Here is a 21,065-nt window from a genome sequence, read left to right as displayed (position 1 = left end):
AACTTTGCTCTCCATATACAGTTTTCCTAATTTTTCAAAAAAGTTTAATTGGCTTGGTATTTTTTAAAAATTTCATTTTATGTTTTCATCATCCTGACAACGTTGAATTCTGCCTGAGCCCTGTGCTTCTGGCGATCAGTGAAAATTTACGGACACCCCAGCTCACCCCACCACACACAGCCCTTTTATGCTTCTTGAAACAGCTTAACTGCAGAAAACCACCCTTCTCCCCCTTCACAATACTCAGATAAGACTGGAAGACAACTGCCTTCATGCCCAGGGCAAGGCCAGAACACACCCTTCAAATCCCCACTCTGCCTCATACATGGCGAGCTGGACTGTTTCTACCCATTGACCAAAGTGGATAAAACACCTGCTAACCTGACTTGACCATGCTTGAGCTAAGATTCTTTCCTTCCTTTAGACCCTGACCTTTGACCCACCCTTGAGCACTGGAACGCAGGACAATCTCTTCCTAGTAGCTCCTCTGGAAAATCAGCTCATTTCAGGAGAAAGCATCATTTGCTGAACATCTCACTCCCTCATAACTAGTTCCAGCTAGCACTGTTTACACCTTCCCCGTACAAGAAAATTCTTCTCTGCCTCATCTTTGAGATGCTTGCAGAGCTCATAGCAGGAGATTTTCCCCATTGCAATAATACCCAGCCACTATTCCAACAGTTCTCCTCTCTCTGTTGCAATAATCCTTTTAAACAAAATCTCCCTTCTATGCCCAGGTTTATTTTTATTTGAGAATACAAAAATGTTTTATATAGAAAATGAGCTGGGGGAATAAAGTAGACACACTAAGTGTGAGAACTATATATGTCAGCACCTAGAGTGTCTATCAGGAAGACATTTTAGTCAAAGCTTTTTGGAAAGTGGGAATAGATGAGCTGGACAGGGTGCAACACGCACGGAGGCAAGCACTATTGCACTGTCCTTCCAGCAGCTGGTGTGTGGACAGAACATAAGAGAGATGGGAACATCAGCTTCATCTGGAGGAAGTTTTCAAACTATACATTTTTGCATATTCCCCCACCACTCCAGACTTTCATATGTTCCCCTAAGGTCAGCGGGTCGGTTTATATCATTTAAAATCCCTGAATTTACCTGAACAACCTGAACAACCACTCCTTGGAGATGTGGGGCTGCCAGAAGGGTGCTGGGGGACCTCAGCCCAGGGTGGAGGAACCTGGGCCTCTGGTTCTGCCCGTGGTCAAAGGCTTGATGAGAAAACGGACTAGTTGAAATGGGGCAGTGGAATAGTGCTAAGGAAACATTATCTCCAGGATTTGCTTATTCATGACCACAGGCAGAGCTGATAAAACTGCAAAACAACTTCCATCACCAAACATCATTTGTGAGAGACCTATAAATCCCTGATGGTCATTAAGAGTGAAAACTAATAATTTTATTTTCAAAAAAAACCCACAGCAAAAATTAAAATATTTTTCCAATTGGTTATATCAGGAATAGTGTTAAATTTATCTGAACGACAGATAGTTTTGTCATTAAGATACTTATAATTTTATTGTTCAAATAAACTTAACACCATTCATGATATAACTGATTCCTGACTACAATGCATTGTCAACATAATCTGTTGATATAAAAATTTGTTTAATTCCAAAAGTATAAAATGGTCTAGGTAGAATAATACTTAATATTTTGGCATTTCTTGCATTTAAATGTAAAATTATTTTTAGTCTTTTTGGTAATAGAATATTTTGATATTTCCTAACAGTTTTTAAGGATTTACGAATTGTTTACAATGAAACAGTGAATGGATCATACTATTGGCCACATACATTGATTGAATAAAGCATATTACTAATTGCAGGAGGTAAAAGTAACAACAGATAAGAAATGACTTGATTTGGGATGTTAGTCTTAAAGGAATACTTTATAACAAGGCAAATTTCACAGTACATGGAAATAATTGTAGCAGTGCTCACAAAATTGTAGATTACAGTTAAGATCACTTCTTAACATTTTCTCTGATAAGTATGTCACCCTAACTATTCTGGGATTTATTCATAATGTTTAAATATAAATCTCCCTGTTCTCATATTATCTTGTACTCATTTCTACTTTTCATATTACAGCACTATGCCTTTATTTCTAAGAGGAAGAAAAAGAAATCTATTCATAGGGAAGTAATTATATTAGCAGACCCTGCTCTCCACACTTCCAATTAACTAGTTGGACAAATGGGAAGAAAATATTAACTTACCCAAGATGGCAATGACTTCAAGAAGTTTCTATTTTCTTTATAATTATTAACCCAACCTGCTTTTAATTTTTATCTGGTGTGCACAATGATAGATTCCAATTGTTAGCAAATCGCACATTCTAATTTGATCCTTCAAGTCCATCTCCGATGTCATCTACAATACTTAGCTTAGGCCAGTATTACCTATACCAGTGAAGTGTGCAATGGCCAGATTCTACAGAGTAAAATTTTCATGCACCATTGAAAATTCCCATTGCCAGGTGTCATAAATTAGCTTAACTAAAGAAAGAATACCTACAACTCTCATGACTGAAAGATTGAGGTAGTTCTTCAGGCAAGACTTGATCAAACACCACAGGACTCAGGTTGTCTTTCTCCTGGCTCTAACTACTGCAGAGCCATCCTCATGCTGGGCTCTTCGTGGCAGCCCTGGTCAGCCCTATCCAGCATTGTTTTCACATAACATTCAGGAAGCAAAATACATCTCTTGATATTGTGGAGCAGTGATGAAGCTTTTCTATCCTCTGAAGTCTCAGTAAGTGTTACTGCCCTTGCACTATTTAGGACTGGAGATCATGATAGACTGAAAGATGACGATAAGCAGAGACCATCCCTCCCGTGAAAGACATCGATCCCACCAGATCTCCATGGCTAACGAAGAGGTAGAGGCGTTGTTTGTCAAAGGAAACGAGGGTACCGTGAAACAGTGAAGGCAAACCTGCTGGTGTCCGCCACCCTGCTGGACCCGCCGCCACACAGTTACACTCTATGCACTATCACCTCACCGCCGAGCATCCCGCCCCCGAAGGCTACTCCTGTTTACAGCTCATAATATCTGGCAACATAATCCATCATTCAATTGACCCTGCCAGGACCAACGATGCATTGATCTCGTCGGCATTTTGTTTGTCCCTTTTTGTGACCTCCCTCTCCTTCTGTGCTTGTTTACCTTTCAAGTGAAATTATTATTAATATTAACACGCCAATGTATAAAAATCTATGTGAGGAAATGCAATTGTTATTAAATAATTAGCTATATTTAACCATTCTACAATGTATATATACTTCAAAACATCATATTGTACACAATAAAAACATATATTGTCTGTCAATTACAAAAATAATAAAATATAGTTTTTGTTCAAAAGGACTTAATTTAGAATTTGATTTGAGGAAGTTGTTAAAAATGTCAAAAGGTTTAACATAGTTGATTAAACAGGATCACACATCACTGTGAAACAATACCAAAGTGACAAAAGATTTTAAAGGCAAATATAAAAAGTTAGTTATGAATAAAACTTAGATCTTTTAGTATTGAAAAGACTTAGTGTTCATAAGTCATCAAAGACCTCATAAAAGACAACATGAAACACATAAAAAATTATCTTCATAAAATACAAGATGTTTGTTTAGTAGATCAACTACTTGATAGGTAAAAAAAAGTTTATAATATTTTATCAAATGCAGACCAATACTTCAAGAAAAATGTCATTTAACGTGGAAGATCACATTCTAGTTTTTTTTATTACTGTACCACTAATACTAATTTTTTAAAAAAACCTTTTAAATAAATACATTCAATCTCAGCCAGTTTTGACTTTGTAAGATTCCTTTTCCTAGATTTCTTTTCCACAGATCTTTCACAATCTTTTTATAAAATCCATCAGGTTTTTTCTTTTTCCTATCTCATTCTGAAATAATTAGTCATTCTACTTTAGTATAGAATTACTCTTTTTTTCCCTTAACAAAAAATATAAATTTGTACCTCATCCTTTTTTAAAAACACCTTAATTTCCTTGCTTACTTTCCATACAGAGTTGTTTTTCTTATACTATCTAGTAGTTTTAGTTCCATATATTAGTTAGAATTTTTAATTCTTAGTAACCTTAATTTTTAGTAAAAACTAGGAAGTAATTGTGAACTGTCTATGAAACCAACATTCTGTACATGAACATCATTTAAAAATTTCTAAACAAATATGCTTACTCCTAGTACAATTTCTCTTGTTTAGTAACAGACTCAAATATCTTTAGTTCCACTACACAGCATAAAAACAAGATGTCAAAAGTTGATAAACTTAAACTTATGTTCAGCAATGAGTGTTTCAGTATTTTATCTTAGTCGGAAATAATCTAGGTTGTTGATGAATAGGTGTCACTTAATTTAACTTAGAATAATTTAAGGCTTAAGTTACCAAAAAATTCTTGAAACTATTTTTAATTTTATAAAACGTAATTATTATTGAAAAAGTTCTTTAAAAACTTGCATCCCATTTATATTTATTTAATTCACTATTCTTAACAGTTATGCTTTCATTACTTATAAAAATTATATGAGACACTAAATACAGCTAGATATCATCTTTTATACATGCCTGATTTCTCTTGTTAAATCAGGCATGAATAAAAAAATCACAGAAACAGAGAAACTAAAAAGTTAAACGAGACCCTTCCTTCTTCTTTCTTTCTTTTTTCCTTTCTTTCTTTACACTTACATGACTGACAGGCACCAAGCAATTTATTTTTATTGTACATTTTGTTCTTAGGTCAGATTTATCATTTTATGATCTTAAACATCCAGTAGGGATAACATAAGCTTGTTTGACTAGTAAACCTAGGTAGACAAAATTGCATGTCTGCATTATATTTAATGCTGACCATTTTGAATACATTTCATTTTTTATTTTACCAACAATTTTAAAGCTAGTTTTATTTACTAAGTATTATTCCCAGTGAAGTAACCTCAAAAAAAAATTGAGGTTGCTTTTATACTTCTGAGTATTTTGTGAATATTTAATTTATATGATTTATCTCTAAGCCAATCTGAATAGAACTCCTTCAAGTAATTTTATAAATTAATTTAGTAATATCATCTGGAGGTAGAAAAATATCATATGTACATAACATATAACCACATAGATAAACATATGAAAACCTGTAGATGGATGCAAAGATAGCATTGCTTTCATTTTAAAACTTTAGTCATGTGCCAGGTACAATAATACAAAACTCACTAGTTTTCAGAAGAACATCAGGATCCAAATTATGTTTTAGAGAGATGGAACAACCTCACACTTCCGGGTTCAAGCCATCTTCCTGCCTCAGTCTCCCAAGTAGCTGGGACTACGGGATGCCTGGCTAATTTTTCTATTTTTAGTAGAGACAGGTCTCACTCTTGTTCAGGCTGGTCTTTAACTCCTGGGCTCAAGCAAACCTCCTGTCTCGGCCTCCAAGAGTGCTAGAATCACAGGTGTGAGCCACCACATCTGGGCATTACACATTATCTTTAGCAACATGATGCTAACAAGAAAGAAAACAGACAGAAGGCGCAGAAGATACAGTTAACAGGGATTCAAAGAGAGGTTTCTGTTGGCTAAGAAGAACCTGGGGAGAGGCCTGATCCAGTGGAGAGAACAGAGAGTCTTTAATAATGTCTTTGTAATATATTTTGATTATCAGCTTCCAACTAAGCTGACTTCTGACCATAGACATCTTAAAAAATTACTTTGAACTCCCTTTACCCTTTTTACATTTAAGTCAAAGGTACCTATGAAGTGGCTCACAATGAAAACAAATATGCCTTTTATGATTTAACCAGGGATGTAAGGGGCATCCTCAAAAAGAATGCAAAAAGATGCAATGCTCCCAAAAGTCAGAACCATTAACAAAGACAACCAAAGGAAAGGAGACCTTTGTTGTCGAAAGAATACCTGTGTTGTTAAATAACAAAAGTTGAGATTACCACAGCCCTTATGGACTGTGACATTTATTACAGACTTCCGTGAGAGCTGGCATGTTGGACAGAGAACGCTGGGCTGCTGACTGCCTGAAACAAACGGACACTCGTGCCACCCGGCTGCCAGAGACCAGAGGGCATCCTCACTGCCGACAAGGCAAACAGGAAAGAGACAGCTAAAGGATCAGTAACAAATGGGTATCTCTAAACCAAATTTATACAAGAATCACAATCCAATCATTTTCCTGTTAATCTGAACCTGGAAAAGAAGGGACAAAGAGAAATGTTTACCTGTCTCTTGACCAGGCACTGCAGACAGCGATGCTGGGGAGCTGAGGTTGGAAAGAACTTTTGCCTTTCACCAGCTTTTTGTCAGTTGTTCCAGGATCTCATTTGCAGGCTCCAGGGTGAGCGGGGCTTCTCCGTCACCCCACGCTGGGCACCGGGAACTGTAGGGAGGCACGATTTCTTCTCCTCATTCACACAAGGTTTACGGTGGAAACTCCTATAACAAAAGATGGATAAACAAGAGTAAAACATTCGCTTATTTAATACAGGCTTTACAAAATTTATTTAAGTTTTATTCCATCTGTCTAAAACATAATTTGGATCCTGATATTCTTCAGAAATGAAAATCAAAGAAATGGGGAAATCTGTGTATTTGTAGGGACAGATGAACAGAAGTATTCTTGGAAGACAAAAGGACACTATGCAATGGGGATAAAATGGGGGAGCTTTGCAAGGCATTTTTGCTCAGATTCTTCTTGGTGTCCCTGCAGCTTCATTCTTTTCCTCTAGGTATAGGATGATCCCTCTAGAATGAGGGCTTTATGACCTACTTGAGAGTAAGGTCAGAAAATTCTTATGGCTTGCTTCAGGGAATAAGGGTGAGAGAAGGTCAGAGAGACCTTCTTGCTTCTGCTGTTTCTCAAACCAAGGTGCCATATTTTGGGGTAGCATATCCTGAACTCCAACAGTATAAAAATTATCATGTTGAATTGTGACTATGTTGGCATTCAACTAGCTTTTTTCATTCTTTTTTTTCATATACTCTCTTTAAGCCTTGGCTGGATGTAAGGTCATGAACTTAGAATCTACTACAGATCAATATGTCACGTGTTTATTCCTTACCTCTTTTTGCTCCCACTTCTCTGCGCAGGTGGAAAGAATGAGATCATGAAAGATGCAAATGATAATAGGGTAGAGGCTGTGATGTAAGTCATAGCAACTGGGTACATCTAGGGTGCTAAGATTTGCTAAGAGTGAGACTTCTAACAGAGAAAATAGAAATGTTAGCATCAGCAACTTAAGATTGCAAGGATGAAACATTATTGTTACTGTTCTGCTGAGTGTCAGCCCCACTTGTTAATATGCAATCCCAACAGTCGGTATGGAGACTACGCAAAATTGATTCAGAGCAATCTCATTATGAACTGAGCACTATTGTCAAATGTGTCTCTAGAGTATTTTTTCCTGGCAGCATCTGATCCGTTTTGAAAACTTAATAGATTTAACACAGCTTCCTCTTCTCCTATCTATTAGTATCACTCACATTTTGAGAAATTAACTTTCTTGTGATGCCTCTCACATATGAGTTATGAAGTGATGATGAGTTATGAAGTGATCAGTTCAAAGACAGATATTTCAAAGGAGCAAATGCTTGAGAATAAAGATGACTTATCTCTGGAAATATATTTTACACAGTGTTCTCTATCATTTTTCTCTACAGAGGGATAAGTTTTTGTAGCAAAACAAAAAGTAAGTATTCTGACACATAAGAACAATACAAACACGATTTTATTACAATTTCATATTTTCCATTTTGATTCTTTAAAATAATATAATAAAGTTGGAGAATGCCCACTTTAAGAAAATAGATTAAAAAATAAATTTTTAGACTTGGTTATTTGAAAAGAATAAAACGATGCTTTATTGGAGGGTATGGATAAAACTAATACTCAGAAATTTATGAAGCAAACTAAATATAAGATTATCTGGTTTATTTGAGTGAAGGGAGGTGGTATTTTAAGGTAAAAAGAAAATGATTTTGCTGTTAGGTAATAATTTATATGATTGACATCACCTTGTAAAATCTGGCCTATTATGCTTAATAAATATCTGAAAAACATATTTGAAACTCATTAATTAGAAAATTAAGACATACATCTAGGTATATATGTAAAGACTCAAATAATAAATATATTATGCATTACACAGCTTGTGTCAAGAAATACTATCCTACAAATTTATATTGTATTGTAAGCTATCCATCTCTGCAGAGGAAGAACTTATATTTTAGAAAAGTTTCATTTATATGGAAGACTCAATACGTATGTAACAGTCTATTATAATTACAAAGAAAGGAGGCAGAACTAGAAAGAAAACGAAAGCTGTTTAGAACTTAAAAATACTCATGATTTGATTATGACTTTTTGGAATTTTAAGAAGTCAGAAATTTATTAGCTTATGGAAAGGAGATTTTGAGACTAGAAAGAATGCATTAAAGCAAGTTCTACAGTAAGAAAACATGGTATAGGTAGAAGGTAGATGAAGACATTCTGGGTCAAACCCAGATAAGGATATATCTGTGAGGTTCAAGGTTAGGTGTCTGTAAGCTGACTATGATGGGCTGAAAATTCATATTAGTAAATATTAGCATCTCTGTGGCATTAGAAAGTAAGAGTCTTATTTTTAGCCAGTACTTGAATCTCCATATATTTTAGTGTTTTTTTTCCAATCTGACTGCCTTCAGTAACTCACTTCATGATGCAAGAGGCAGCCAATCCCCAATGACTATAAAGGGGGATATAACTCAATTAAAAAATAAAAAATCAACTTTGGGAACAGAAGTAGAACTAATCATTGAAAATATTCCTTTTTCCTACTTTAGAATAATTTACAGTTTGGGATACATTTATAAACTATACAAAAAGACGGTCAGAAGAGGCATAGCAAGATGGCTGAATATAGCCCTTCGGTTATTGTCCCTCCAGTGAGACACCAAACTGAACAACTATTCATCCAAGAAAGGATGTTCATAAGAATCAAAAAAACAGGGGAACACTCACAGCACAGAACTAGAAGAGTGGAATTGGAATGTTCCTAACACCAAGAAATGATAAACTTTGAGGTGATGGATACCCACTTACCCTTATTTGATTATTACACATTGTATGTTTTTATCAATATATCACATATACCCTTTAAATATGTACAACTGTTGTGTTCATAAAAACAAAACGAAACTATCAAATAAGCAGAGCTTTTTCATTTGAAATTAAAGAAAAAGAAAATTATTCATATGGAAAATAACCCTTTGAAACAATGCATATCACACTGATAACCATGTTTACCTAGGGGCAAGGGAAGGGATAAATGGTTTGATAAATGAAAAAAGGTTTGACAAATTAAATTTAACAAAGTTTATTTGAGCATTGAAGGATTCATGAATTGGGCAGCAATCAACACCAGAAGAGGGCTCTGGTGGGCAGTGAGTTTTTACAATCTGAGCACAGACACAAATTACTCCATTGGGTACAGCCAGGGCATTTGCCTTATTCAGAAACAGTCTGACCAGTTAGCTCTCTGTGACTGACTGACACATGGCTGCTTGTGATTAGCTGACACCCAGCTATCCGTTATACAAAACATACTCTTAAGTTAGGTTTCAGTTTGTTTATGCACTAAGATTGCAGTCCATTATGTAGGAACTTAAAGTACAGAGACAGCCCACACCAATGACTTCTTGCTTATTCAATAGAACAGATGATTATAGATGATTTGACTGTACAGGAAAGAAAAAATTTTCACCCATTGCAGGGTTCAAGCCTGAGGCCTCCATAACAAAAAGATAGATTAAGAAGGGGAAGGTGTATAAATTTAATTTAGGTTTTGTTACATGGGAGCCTTAAGAAAGTAAGGCCCAAAGAAACAGGGAAAATAGTATTTTTAGGGACAGTCATGCAGAAGTATGATTGAGGGACAAAAGGGTGTGATCTAATGGCAATAAATTGGGGGAAACTTAGCAAGAGCATAGTTTGGATTCTTCTTGGTGTCTGTGAGATTTTGAGGATAAAAGCATTTTTTTCCTCTGGATCTATGGAGGACCCCTCTGGAATGAGAGCTTTATGATCTATTTTCATCAGAAATTCAGCTAGGTTTTATGGCCCACTTCAGGGGATAAAAAGTGAGGGGATTCTTTCTATTTTCTGTAGCCTGCTTCTGCCTTTTCCTCAAAAGCCAAGGTACCATAATTTGGGATGGTGTGTCCTGAACTCCATCAGGAGTTATCTGCAACTTTAGAATTTTCTCAGTACAAGTGCATTTGTGCATTTATGTTTATAAAAAAACAGAAAAATAGAGCCAAAGAGCGTGTGGTTTGCTTGTTCTCTTTTCTGTATTTTACACAGGTTTACACTACTTAAAGCATCACGTAAATAGCTGTGATTTTTAAAATGTAATTTAAAGTAACGATAATGAAGAATATTAAGATGCTTCTGCCTTGAAAGTGCCATGATTAACACCAAGGGGAGGATGAATTTAATTCTGCTCTTTCCATTTAGATAGCCCATCAGAGAATGGAACAATGCTCAGAATGCTTTGCTGGATACTACTGAAGGAAGCTTTTACTTTCAAAGCTTTTTTCTAGGGCTTTGTTTTGCTAAAGGTTGGAGTTCTACAGTAAATGGATCTCTGCTTAGCAGAACCATTAATGAATTTTTGCATAGGTTATAGTATCCCCAGAGCTGAGTCTGTGGTAGGGATAAGAGACTCTTGAATTATTCTGCATAACAAAGTGTGGGAAATTGTACACTTCAAAGAAACTAGACAGCGGGTGGAGGAGGCTTGAGATGGGAGGGTGAGTTCTCTAAAAAAAGGTATCTATTATTATTATTAAATTGCATGCTGCTCTGCGTTGGAATTCTCTGTAATACCCTTACATTTCCAGAAAATGTCTGCAGTATACAACTATTTTTGTGAGAAACTGGTTTTTCCACACAAAAACAAAATTCTTTTGTGAGGAAAAATCAAAGTAAAAGAGTCTTTGTTTCTTGGTTTTGTCCTTGTAGAGGGGAAAGGCAAGATCAGCTGCCAATGGTGAGCTGAGAGTCATGGCACATATTCATCAAAAGCACATGATCAGAACAAGACATCATTAGAAGACCTCAGATTAATACCAGTGATGTTGGAGTGGGAAGGAATGTCGCATTTTCCTTCTTTGAAATTCAAATACTAACATTGAAGGTGGCTACTCTCTTGACTATACATAAGAACATAATGTTTGAGTATATATATTTATTCCTACAACAGGAAGGAAGAGAAAGGGTGGCTACATACCAGTATTTGCTAGTTCACTATATGGAGAATCAACTTGCCAGCCCTACCCATACATATAACACCTGTCAAATAAAAAAATGCATCCAGACTCAGTACAGGGAGGAGTTTATTGGAAAGGATTAGTGCCAAGTGGCAGTGGTTTGTGCAAGGGACTACTGATATATGGAAAACACTGTGACCATAAGATCTGCAAGGGTCTTGAGAATTAGTAAAAAAGTGATTGTATTTTATAGCGAGGAAAGAACTGGTACAGGGAAGTAGGATGCAAGGGTGGCATGATCTGATAGCAGATCCAAGAACGTTTTACCTGAAGGCCAGCCTTTTTGGGGGGATGGCTTCTTAAGGTGGTTAAGGCAAGTCTGTTTGCTGCCTCAGGCTGAGGGTAAGCCCAAGTTCAAGGGCCTGAGGGAAGGAAGGAAGCTTAACCAAAGTTGTGTTACTAAGTATTTTGTTCCCATTGATCAGTGGGTACTGACAACAATTCTCTCCTTGACCAAATGCTACTCAGTCTTCTTCTGAACTCTGCTCAACTAGGCCTCACCTCTGGACTTCCATGTTCATCTCTTTATTGTCCAATATTAGCAGGAATCCTGCTGAAACAGTTGAACCAGAACTCCCACCCTTGATATCTGATCACTGTCAATATAGGATTGGGTTCCTCAACCTCCACCATCCCCAGGTGATGTCTGAGCACCCTGGCCTGTCTTCAACAAGAATCTTCTTAGGTCAGTTTAGCCAGAATCCCCCTTTCCTCTGATATTTCCTCTTACTAATTTTTCATCCACTTACCCCAACCTTGCTCCTTGTCTATAAATTCCCATTTGCCCATGCTTTATTTGGTGTTAAGCTCAGTCCCTCTCGCACTGCAAGACTCCGTCATGGTTGTGGTCCCTACACCTATTGTGATATCCCCCTCTTGAATAAAGTCTTTTTTTCACATTTAACAAGTATCATGAAGAATTGTTTTAACAGCACAAAACAGTTCAGCTAATTATTTATGAGTCAAAGAATGGGGATTTGAATGGTCTGTGTCTTGCCTTGTCATAGGTAAACAAAGGGGCTACACAACTCTTGTCTCAGTCACATGGAAAAGGGAAGATTCTTTATAGAAAGTCGTTTCCCAGAACACAAAAGGCGGCAGGAAAAGAGAGGATTCCTTTAACCTTTCCTGTTTTCCAAGAGCACAGGGCTCAGGTAAAATTCAACTTGTCAAAGGATAACTCCTCCTATAGCAATAAGCCCAAATATAAGAAACTGTATATATGAGCAATAGTTATTATGTAAATAAGCAATTTTCATGGACAGGATGTAAATTCATAGAAGATTTACATGATGCACGTAATACAGATGTTAATACTGTTGCTAATACAACCTAAATTACATCTAGCCATTACGAGGGACCAGAGACTGTGTTAACCATAGTGAATGGATTATCTAATTAATTGTCACAAAAACTTTATGAGGAATTTAGTGTTAATACGTTAATTTTACAGAACAGAAGATAGAGAGAAAAAAGAGAGCTAAGGCAATTGCCCAAGGCCATAGTGCAGTTAAATGGCAGCCCAATTTTTTATGGTTGAAATACTCCCCCCTTTCCTTGCTTTACAATATAGGAAAAAACGAAGTGTTTTTTTCTGCTCTCACATACTGCGTACGACACTTCTGACACCAGATGTGTCGGGGGGCAGTGGTGGGGAGGAATTTCCCACATATCAAGCAATTCTCCAGCGGACACCAGCTAGTGTTTCTATAATTCAATTTAATTCTAACACTATCTACCTGTAGATAGTGTCAGACCCCAGGGGTTGAGGGCCCAGTTACACAAAACTGTTCCCACTACTTCAGATGCCAATCACAAGTATTGTGTTGTCACTATAATCTGACTGACCAGCTATAACTCAAGGTTCCCACTACCTATTCTTTGGGTGAGATTAATTTGCTAGAGGGTCTCCAGTAACTCATGGAAACCCTTCACTTACATTTGCTGGCTTATTAATAAAGGGTATAATAAGGGATACTGATGACCAGCCAGATAAAGAGGTGCATAGGGCGAGGTCTGGAAGGGTACCGAGCACACTAGCTTCTGTGCCTGTGGAGTCAAGACACATGCTACCAACCTAGCACACGAATGTGTTCGCCAACCCGAAAGCAATCTGAGTCGCAGTTCAGGGATTTGTATGCAGTCTTCATCATGCACGCATTCACTTGGTTTCTAGCCCCTCTCCCATCTCTGGAGAATGGGAGGTGGGGTAGGGCTGAAAGCTCCAAGCTTCTAATCATGACTTGGTGTTTCTGGTGACCAGCCCCATCGAGGAGCAAACCAAGACTTAATCTCAGAACAAAATACACTCCTATCACTCAATAAATTCTAAGAGAATTAAGAGCTCTGTGTCAGAAACTGGGGTCAAAGGCCAAATATTTGGAAAAAAGATCTTCCTAGTACCCCTATAGCTCAGGAAATTATAAGAGTTTTTAGGAGCTCTATGCCAGGGGCTGGAGGCAGAGACAAATATTTCTTTTTATTTTACACTGGCAGTCAAGCTATTTCAGATATTACATTGACCTCTCATTAATTATTTGGTCGAGTGTAAGGCATGTGGCATATTCACATGCTTAGAGGCTAAAGCAGAATTAAGCAGAGAGAATTATGACTCTGATGGTACGTTATGTAGGAAGGTTAAACCTCTTTTTCTTTCTAACCCCTTAGGCTCAATGGCTGGGGCCCAGGAATCAAACTGATAAGTGACACATTAACAGGCGTAAAACCACTTTTAATTATTAATGTGCACGTATGCACAGAGTTCACAAAGAATGTGGCTGTCAAGGAGGTGGCTGGATGGTTGAGGCATTTATATCCTCTTATGTTGAACAAAAGAAAAGTGGTTTGGGGCTTCTGGGTAGAGGAGGCAAGTTATGGGAAGGGGAAAAGAGGAAATATACGGTAAGTAGGCAAAGTCTTGTTTTGCAGGTAAGAATTAGGCATAATAGTTGTCATTGGAGTAGCTCTCTTGGTATGCAGGTATCTTTACAAATGGAAATTTTTTTTATAAATGGAAATCTCCTTTATAAAAGGAAAACTTTATATCTATTTTTAGACAGGAGGAGATAAAGAATTTTTCCAGTATGTGCTATTCCTTAATGGCCTTTAGCTCAAAATAGTCCATATGCCAAAAAAGCAAATTTTGGAGTGGTATATTCTCATACACTTCACTGATGTTTTAGATGAATTACTGATGAATTAATTAATTCATTGATGAATTAAGATGAGGACAAAAGCAACTTGGATCAAATTCTTGTTTCTTTTTAATAAATGTGGCCATTTATAAAGATACATCATTACTTATGAGGTATGACTTTTACTTCTTTTAAAGTAGTCAATTCCTCCAAAATTTGTTTTTAAAAATAATAAAAAAAAAAAAAGGTCCTGGTAGTCAATACTTCTTATTTCTTAGGCAAATTTAGTAAATCGTGTGATGCCAAAAGATATTTGAATCATGTGTTGAAGGTATCTTCTCAACAGTTTAATATATGCAAACTATCAATTAATCTTCACATAATTCTTATAACTCACTTAACAAATGAGAAAAACAGTATTGATATACATGAATAATTCAAAGATAAAAGAAGAAAATTAATAGTTGATAAAATAACTAATAAAGTACTTCCAGAATTTGAGACATATTTTTTCTACAATTCTCCTTTACAAACCATGTGTGAAATTCAGTAAATCTCCACTAATTCTTTACATTAATATGTTGTTTGAAGATGTTAATTGGCTTATTTGTGGAGGATAAGTTCAGAGATATTTCATATTCAGAAAGTTATTTGGGGATTTTATTTTCTCTTCTATAAAAAGTGTCTATTATTAAATTTGGGACTTTTCATCCCTTCTACATAAAATAGGTAAAAGAAAAATGAGGTCATTTGGTTGTTATACAAACATGTAATCAGGAAAAAGATTAGAGAACATTTTAAAGTAAAATCAATGATTACTTTGGAATATTAAAAATCATCACACTTTCAATGTCTCAATAAAATGTTGGAAATTATAAGATGTTAGTATAATTTTATTTATAAATGTCTGTATCTGTGTGCTATATTATGCATAATGAATTAGCAAATTGCCAAGTAAAATTTAGATATGGCAGAAGCCATATTAATTTGCATATCAAATTAAGGTATGATGAGAAAGGAACAGATGACTGTTTTTCTGTTTTGATTTTAAATGTTTGCAAATGTGTGATTCTATGTTGCTTCTTATTGTGCATATTTGCAATGGATTTAAATTCAGAAATAAATCATCTAATGAAGACATCTAATGAAGGGAAAATAAAGTCTAATTTCTAAAAATGCCAACCTGTTTGTGCAGTATAAATATTCAACATGGATTGTTTTGGCCAAGACATTCATATTTGAGGACATATAACCTTGGAATCCCTTTTACCCTGATATTAGAATTTATTCTTTTGATTCAGCTCTGTGGAGCCAATTCAGTGCATTCATTTATCCACTTACATCAGAATTTGTTGAGTTCCTCCTGTATATCAGACACTGCATTGTACACTAGAGGATTTTATGGAAAAGATGCATAGAACAATGTCTTACTGTTTATTGTGCACTCCATATATTGTTATGAATGTGTACATTACAGATGGTTGGATGAATGGAGAGATGGATGGATGAGCTGAAGATCTCAAGCAAAGACATTTTCTATGACTTTTAAAATGCAACAGGACACTTGGTTTATCCTCGTAGTGAGAGCATCGCCTACAACCAGCATCAGACCTCTGTATGCCCTTTGTGGGTCTCAGCCTTTGGCACAGCACTTGAAGCTCCTACAAATAATCCCTCAGTGGTACACTAGGTGATCATTTGATTATTTACATCTTCGTTTATTACTTCTTTATATCTTTATCAACTACTCACTCTGTTCCAAGAATTTTGCAGAGCCTTAGAATCCACATCTTCATGGATCAGAGTTTAGTAAAACAACACAGACTTTGACCAAATAATTGAAGTGTAAAAAGAGTTTTAAAACGGAGTCCAGGGAAGTACAAAAGCTCAAGTAACCTCGAGGAAAAAACATAAAAGGATACCTGAAAAATAGCTGGAGTTAGCTAGAGGATACTGGGGTTACGCGTCGATGTGGGGCGGTGATCAATGTACACAGAACTTTCCAAAGAACACCGAATGTGGAAGATCAAAGGCAGGACCTAAAAGGAGGTTTGTAAATGTGTAGCATTTAGAACAATGGTGATATGGCGCTAGAAAAGGTTAGAAAGGGAGGCTAAGATCTCGTCACAAGAAGCCCCAACTCTGCCACCTCTTCGACCATGGAAACTCCGTGAAAGTTCCACAGTGGAAAGAACCACGGCTGTCTTGTTTGATACTGTTGTTTTTTTTTTTCCCCTAAAGTTTAGTAAGATTTATCATCCCTTCATACATTCTTATTTCACTGTTCAATCTTGGTTTTCTAAACTGAGAAACCAACTAAGTGGCCTTACTTTGGGCCCAACCACAGACTCTCCCACAAGTTCCTTTTCCCCTGAGCAAACAGACAAGGGGACACCCGCCACTCCTACGCTTGGAGAGACCAGCAACTCCCCTCTGCCTGGTCCCACGAAGCACAGGGTGCGTTCGTGTCCGTGTCACAGGTTTTTAGTTACCCGCACGTGCACAGAGCTATAGGGCCCCAGGGGCGAGAGGGAGGCCAACCTCTTCCGGTCACTCCCGCGGAGGCTCGGCCTTGGAACTACACCTTGCAAAGTGTGCCCAGGGTAGTGAGGGCGACTCGTTCGGGGTACCGGGCCTCAAGCAGCCTCTGGCATCACCCGCACCCAGGCTGCAGCAGCCACTGACATGACTGGAACCCGCCTGACTTCCACAAAACCACAGCGCCCGCCAAGACGACCTAAGCTTGCTCACCATGCTGCAGCCGCGCGGCGTCACCCCCGCAAGGAACCGCGACTACACCCTCGAAGTCCGGGGAGACCAAGGCCCAGCTCACAGCCTCATCTTTGGGCTTCCTCAGACGTCCGACCCGAGGCACCGGGTGGTGACGTCACACAACAGGCCACGGAAATAAGCCAATCGTCGACGAGCTAACGGGTCGCTGCCGGAAGTTCCGCGTAGCTTGGTGCGTCTCAACGCTCGCGAGAAGCGTTGTTTGATGCCATCTTCCCATTTCCTAGTACAGCGCCTGACAGAGTGCGAGCAGTCGGTAACTCTCTGTCAGGTAAGAAATAAAGAGATTTTCGATATTATTTCATCTTAGCAACAAATTTTAGATTAGAATGATTAATTGGTACAGCAGTATTTATAGGTATAAACAAATATGCCTAGAAAGACGATTATTGACGTCTAGTTTCTGTTTATCCAGGTTCCATAATCTACTTCCTTCACTTGTAAATTGGCTGTGTTGCTGTAATAACTCTTTTTTTTTTTTTTGAGACAGAGTCTCACTGTGTTGCCCGGGCTAGAGTGAGTGCTGTGGCGACAGCCTAGCTCACAGCAACCTGAAACTCCCGGGCTCAAGCGATCCTCCTGCCTCAGCCTCCCGAGTAGCTGGGACTACAGGCATGCGCCACCATGCCCGGCTAATTTTTTCTATATATTTTTAGCTGTCCAATTAATTTCTTTCTATTTTTGGTAGAGACGGGGTCTCGGTCTTGCTCAGGGTGGTCTCGAACTCCTGAGCTCAAACAATCTGCCCGCCTCGGCCTCCCAGAGAGCTAGGATTACAGGCCTGAGCCACCGCGCCCGGCCTTGTAATAACTCTTAAATGAAATTAAAACATTTATTTCATTTTCTGTTATATAAATGTTAAAATCTGATACATATGTTTCAGAGGCTATTTAAAAACGGTACGTATTTTCTGTATTATATTTATAAATTATTTACCAAACTGCTCCCATTCACACCCAATTTCAAGGTGAAAAATTATTCTCTTAATACAGTCTCCCCTCCGTATTTTAAAGCTTCCAGTGCAATAATTAATTGTTCTACAACACAAAAAGTGTTATGCTGTAACTTTTAAATGCTAAATTTCTTTCGTGTCTAAATGTTTCATGTAAATTTTTGAGGCAATATGCAGCCTTTTACTTGTTTTCAGAATATTTTTAAGATTATAAAAGTGCTTACCATTATAAAAGTATTAATAGCCTGTAATAGTTGCCAGAGATTAAATGCTTAAAAGAGTTGTAAGTTCTTAACCAGTGATTCCTTGTTGGACTTCAGAGTGTGTATGGCCTCCAAGATATTGCTTATAAAATGCTGAAGGTCTACATGTGCATTTATTTTATATAGTCAACAGGGAAAGTTACAATATCTTCTATTACATTCTCTAATGGGTCTGTCACCTTTCATAAAAAGGTTAAGAACCACTGTTGTAAATAAATATGTTTTTTCTCAAGGTTTCATAAACGCACAAAATTTTGCTTTGGAAAATTGACTTTTTCCCCTTGTGTGTTCTTGTAGCTAATTTCTCACTAAGACTGAAGCAGATCAAGAGCAGGTTGAACCAGTGAAGCCAATTCCGCTTTTGGAAGGTCTGGCAATTGCTTTGGTAATGTAGACAAGCATTCATTCCTCTGGTTTTTAACTAATAATTATGTTCCAACTTGGTCAGAGAATAATGATCTTTAACCAGGTGTTTTTAGACAAGTGACTTGCATCAGCTTATCCATAATTCCCCTGAGACCATAACAACAAGAATGTTATTATTAATGGTAATCACCTGTCAAGTCCACTTAAAGCAGTCTTAAATAATTAACACATCACTTTTGCAGAGTTGTCTCTCAGTGACTGGATGACTCTCTCTGTAAACCCAGTCCATTCCTTTTCCTTCTCTTGATTCTGTAGACCACTTTTTTTTTTTTTTTTTGCCTAAATGCTAGCCACCTGCTAGTATTCTTTTCTGAAAAGACTTTCAGCACCTTTTAAAAACTACATGGATAGCCCATCAAACACAGCTGTTCTCTGTTGTCTGCATGTAGAAAGTGAGTTTGAGTAACAAATAGAAGAGAACAAAGAGCATTTTTGCTTCTTCCGTACTTCTAGAGTATACAATATTAGCTCCTGTGGGGTCAAAGAGGAGGAACTTAGGCAGATTATGTATAATACAGCATAAATACATGCTAATATTATTTTCTGATCATTGTATAGTAGTACACTTTCAGCTGTTCAAAGTATTTTTATAAACAAAAATTACCTGTTAGTGTCTAGGATCTGAAAGCCTGCAACTTTGGTTGCCTGGTTTTCAGGGTTTTTATTATAAACTAAAGTGTTTTTATATAAAAATTCTGTAAGGCAATGGAGTTGTAGTAGGTGTCCATTTGCCAAGGTATTACAACTACTGTTATAAAGCTAGATATTAAATAGGGTTATTTGAATTCCTTGCCACAATTAAAATACGGGGATGTGAGAAGAAAATTTTTCTCCAACACATAACATAAAATCAAGTCAGAGGAGACTGGACATGTACAGGGTGGCATGGTATCATCTCAGCCCAGCTAGAATGGTATTATCAAAAAGAAAAAAAAAATAACAAATGTAGTGAGGATGCAGAGAAAAGGGAGCTCTTATACACTGTTGGTAGAAATGTAAACTAGTACAGCCACTATAAAGAATGGCATAGAGGTTCCTCAAAAAACTACAAACAGAACTACTATATGATCCTCCAAACCCCCACTAGGAAGAAAATCTGCATATTGGAGAGACATCTGCACTCTCATGTTTATTACAGCACTATTCACAAGTGCCAAGATAGAGAATCAACCTATGTGCCCAACAGCAGATACATGAATTGGAAAAATGTATATATATACAATGGAGTACTATTCAACCAGAAAGAAGAATGAAATTCTGTCATTCAAGGGAATATAGATGGAAATGGAGGACATTATGTTAAGTGCAATAAGCCAGGAACCGAAAGTTAAACACTGCATATTCTCACTCATGTAAAAGCTAAAAAATGTTCATCTCATGGATCAGAGAATACCAGGGTAGGAAAAGGGTAGGAGGGAAGGAGGGGATAGGGAAATATTTATTAAAGGATACAAAATTACAGTGATAAATGTTTGAGATGAAGGAAATGCTAATTACCCTGATCAGATCACTATACATTGTATTTATCAAAACATCACTATGTACCCCATAAATATTATTATACATAAATTTTAAAAAAATCAAGTGAGTAATTATGTGATGGCCAATATCAGTGATTATCCAACCTCATCTATTCATGGCAGAGCTTTCTTTTTCTTCAAATGAAAATTTGATTATTTTGAAGTTTTAAGGATAAATAATATGTACTCATACAGTGTGGAATGATAGGCAGTGGAGACTCCAAAGGGTGAGGAGGTGGGAGGGGGAATGATGAGAAATTACTTAATGGATACAAAGTATGTTGTTTGGTTGATAGGTATGCTAACAGCCATGACTCTACCACTAAGCAATCTATGCATATAACAAAATTACTTGTACCCCATAAATTTGTACAAATTTTAAAAAAGTAAAAATAAAAGACACCAAGATAATATAAAATGTATAATGTGATATTATATGTAATAGTACACCCCCCCGATTTAATGGTTTTTACCTTTTATCATACTTCTATCTTTTTTAAAAATAGAATCATACTATTTTTTTTGAGACAGGGTCTCCCTCTTTAGGCTCGAGTGCATAGCTCACTGCAACCTCAAACTCCTGGGCTCAAGCAATTTACCTGCCTCAGCCCCCTGAGTAGCTGTGACTATAG

This window comes from Propithecus coquereli, unplaced genomic scaffold, assembly GCF_000956105.1.
Source record: "Propithecus coquereli isolate 6110/MARCELLA unplaced genomic scaffold, Pcoq_1.0 Scaffold53, whole genome shotgun sequence".
NCBI lineage: Eukaryota > Metazoa > Chordata > Mammalia > Primates > Indriidae > Propithecus > Propithecus coquereli.
The sequence above is the reverse complement of the archived record's forward strand: the minus strand, read 5'-3'. Positions refer to the sequence as shown.